This window comes from Corvus brachyrhynchos, unplaced genomic scaffold (genome assembly GCF_000691975.1).
Source record: "Corvus brachyrhynchos isolate BGI_N302 unplaced genomic scaffold, ASM69197v1 scaffold543, whole genome shotgun sequence".
NCBI lineage: Eukaryota > Metazoa > Chordata > Aves > Passeriformes > Corvidae > Corvus > Corvus brachyrhynchos.
This window is the reverse complement of record NW_008237236.1, coordinates 34,327-38,274: the sequence shown is the minus strand read 5'-3', so window position 1 is coordinate 38,274 and position 3,948 is coordinate 34,327. Positions and strand designations below refer to the sequence as shown.

Below are 3,948 nucleotides of genomic sequence, written 5' to 3'. Positions count from 1 at the left end.
ACCGTTGGGGAGGAGCCCCTGAGGGGATTGCGGAGGGTCCCTGAGGGGGTGTGGGGGTTCCCTGAGGTGTCGGAGCCGTGATCTGAGGGGAATCAGGACTTCCTAGGGATCCCTGAGCGGGGTCAGGGCTGGAGGAACCCCCCCACCCAATTAGGGAGGGACACTCTGGGAGACCCCAGGGCTGTGTTTTGGGGGTGGGGGACACAACACCTGAGGGACCCCAGGGGTGGGGGTGGGCTTTGGGGGCCCCCAGGGCTGTGGGCGGGGGGTCTCCCGTGCTGGGGAGGGGGAAATGAGGAGCGAACAGCCCGGTTTGGGCGAATCCCGAGGGATTTTTCCTGGTTCCGGGGGGGTCCGGAGGGTCCCCACCCCCCCGATTCCGGGCGGAGAAGCTTCCGGAGAGCGTCGGCTCCGCTCCGGGACGGGATAAAGGGCACTGGGGAAAGGGGGATCCGCCGGGATCCGCCGGGATCGGCCGCGTTCCCGGGGGGCGGGCAACGGGGGGGGTGCGGGTCGGCAACGGGGGCGGTCCCCTGGATCATCCCCCCCCCAAAAACCGGGACCCTCTGGCGTGGGAAACGCCGGGAGCTGGGAGGGGTTGGCCCGGAATTCCGAGCGGGCGCCGGAGTGTTCCGGGTTAATCATTGGAGACGGGGCGGAATTCCCAGGTTTGGGGTGAATGCCCGCAGTTTTGGGGTGAATTCCCACAGTTTGGGCTTTAATTCCCTGAGTTCTGCATTGAGTTCCCTGAGTTTTGTGTTTAGTTTCCGTAACTTGGTTGAATTCCCTGAGTTTTGGCGTGAATTTCCTCAGGTTTGAGTTAATTTACTAATTTTGGGTTCAATTCCCCGTGTTTTGTGCTTAATTCCCTTAATTTGGGGGTGAACTCCCTGAGTTTTGGGGTGACTTTCCTGAATTTGGGGTTGAGTTCCCTGAATTTTGGCCAAATTCCCGTCGTTTGGGGTTGACTCCCCTCGGTTTTGGGATATTTAGGAGGAGCCCCCTGTCCTGGGGGGATTCCGTGGATCCCCGGCACGGAGACACCTCAGAATCGGGAATGCTGGGGTCCGTTGCCGTGGTTACCTGGGATTTTCCTGGTTTTCTAAGAAAAAATCGGGCTAAGTTGGATTATTTTTGGCACAGGAAGCGCAGGGTGAGCTTCCTCCTCCTCTTCCTCCTCCTCTTCCTCCTCCACTTCCTCCCATTCCCAGCACTTCCCACTCCTATCCCAGCGTTTCCCACCCCGTTCCTGCTGCTTCCCACAGCGTCTCGGTCCAGAATTTAAATTTTTCCTTGGATTTGTCAGGATTTGGGGCGTTCTGGTGCTAAAAACGGGGATTTCCCCCCGGCTGGACTTCAGGGGCTGCGGAGGAGCCCGGGCTGGACTGACACCGGCATTCCCACCTGGAATGCCAAGGGATGGATGAGCTCTGTGCAGCCTCGTTAGCACCAGGGGTTAATTACGTGCTTAATGAGCAGGGTTTAGGGATTCTCCCGGTCCTGATCCGGTATCGGAAGCGCTTTCCGGACTCATCCTCCCTTTTCCATGTCTGCAGCTCCCAGGGAGTTTCTTCCTCTTCCTCTTCCTCTTCCTCTTCCTCTTCCTCTTCCTCTTCCTCTTCCTCTTCCTCTTCCTCCTCCTGCTGGGGAAGTGTCACATCCCAGAGGGAAAACCAGTGGGGAATTTGGGAATCTGCTTCCCCCAGGAATGAGACCCCTTTCCCCAGGATGGGGCTGGGGTCACTCCGGATTCTCCATCAGAGGCAGCTCCTGGATCAGCTCCTGGTTTCCCACTGAATTCCTGCGTTTGGGGCGGTTTGGGGTCCGGTTGGTGCTGGAATTCCGAATATCCCGAAAATCCTTTGGGTGGGGATGACCAGGGCTGGTGTCTATGGGGAAGGGGCCGTTCCCACTGGGCCGTGTCCGGGCCCCAGGGATTCGCCTCTGGAATTCCAGCAATGCGGCCGGAGCAGCGGGAGAGCAGCAGGAGAGCAGCGGGGAACGGCGGCTCCGCGTCCGGCCTGCGGCCTTCCCGGCCTTCCCAGTGTCTGTCCCCGCTTCCTTCCTTCCTTCCTTCCTTCCTGGTGGCCGTCCGTCCGTCCATCCTTGCTGGTGACACCGAACCCACCATAAAAAACCAGGAAGTTTTGCCTTAAACAGGTGTTTTTCCTCCCAGTTCCAGCACTGGAGACACTGGGAAGAGAACTCGGGAAAATCCGGCATCCTTCAGGATCCATCACAGATCCAGAGCGGGAGTCACGGATCCAGGGGGATCACAGATCCCTCAGCGGGGACAATTCCTCCCTCTGGTCCTTGCCTTTGGTGATATTTCCCTGCTTTTCCCATTTTTGGGGGATTTTCCAGCTCGTGCCGGGTCCTTTCCACCCACCTGGCACAGAAACCTCGGAACTTCCTGAACTTAGGAGAGATTTTTAGGGAAGAAATCATGCAATATGGCAAAGCCAGCCCCATCCAGGCTGGGACAGGTGGTTTTGACCTGGAAAACCTTCCCCAAGCCCCGTTTTTTATGGAATATTCGGGGGTGCCGCCCCTGGCGCTGCCGCACCCCCAGCCAGGAGTTGCCGGATTTCGGAGCTGCTCATCCCCCCTGGAATGCGGGAACGCCCTGACCCACCTGCAGACCTGGAGCTTCCCAAAAAACAGCGGCCCCGGTGCCGGAGCTGCCCCAAATCCCACCTTTTTTAGGCCCAAACTGAGCCCCGGAGAATCCCGGGGGGTTTGGGATGCGGGAGGTGAGGATCCTGCCCGGAGTTCACCGTGTTATTCCCAAAAATCCCAGCCCGGAGCCGAATAAGGGCAAGGAATGAGGAGAATTCCGTGCTCCGGCCTCCCCCGGGAGCGGCAAATGCAGCGAAAGCAACAGAAAACTTCCAAAAAAACAACAGCAAAAACATTCCAAGGGGAGGGGAAAACCCGGGAATGGGGGAGCGGGGCCGGGATGCGCCGGAGGTGACGGGGGTGGGAGGGATGGGAGACAGCACCACCCGAAATCCTCATTTTCCCGGAGTTCTGCTCGTCTTTCCTGATTTCTTGTATTTTTCCCCTAATTTTTAATGGTTATCCCCTCAAGTTTTGGTCATTTCCCCCAAATTCTGCTCATTTTTCCTGATTTTTGGTCATTTCCCGCAATTATTCTGCTAATTCCCGCCATTTCTAAGTTTTTTTGGTCCTATTTCCTGATATTTTGGTAACTTCCTGATTTTTTTTAACTTTTCCCCAGTTTTTCTGTCATTTTCCCAAATTTTCTCATCACCTTCCCCATTTTTTGGGAGCTTTTCCTGATTTCTGGTCATTTTTCATGGTTTTTTCATAATTTTCCTTTCATTTTGGGCCGTTTTCCTGGTATTACAGTCACTTCCCCACTTTTCTGCTCTTTTCCCCAGTTCTTTGCTCCTTTTCCCAGTTTTTCCTCATTTTCTCCAGGTTTTTGATAATTTTTCCCACGCTCAAGTGATTTCCCACACGTTTCCCCTCCTTTTTCCCTGATTTCTGGGTGACTTTTCCTCATTTTTTCCTCCCTTTCCCTGGGTTTTCCCCATTTTCCCAGATTCTTGGTCACTTGTTATGGATTTTGGGTCATTTTCCCTGATTTTCCTTCCTTTTTCCCTCTCCTCCCTCTTCCTGCCGGACAAGCGGCCTCAGCGGCGCCTCGTTAATTATGTTAATTATGCAAATGGTGTTAATTAACCCCCGCTAACGAGCCCAGGGGAACGCCTGGATGGGTTTTTTATTCCCTCTGGAATTTTCTTTCAGCTCCGCCACATTTTAACGGGAATTTGGGAATGTGGGAGCGAATTCATTCCTGCCCTAACGAGGGCTCCTTAACGACCTCCAATCCCTGGAATTTTGGGGGGCTTAAACCCCTGGAAAAGGCGCCAAAGCCCACCTGAGGGGGCTCATTCCCACCTGGAATTCCTGGGATCGGCA

General features: G+C 55.4%; 1 protein-coding gene across 1 annotated transcript in view; it reads left to right on the top strand.

Annotated features, from left to right (window-relative positions):
• EIF3K (eukaryotic translation initiation factor 3 subunit K) overlaps nucleotides 1-3,948 on the top strand; it is a 12,977-nt gene that overhangs the window by 8,032 nt on the left and 997 nt on the right. The gene's annotated exons all lie outside the window — the stretch shown is intronic.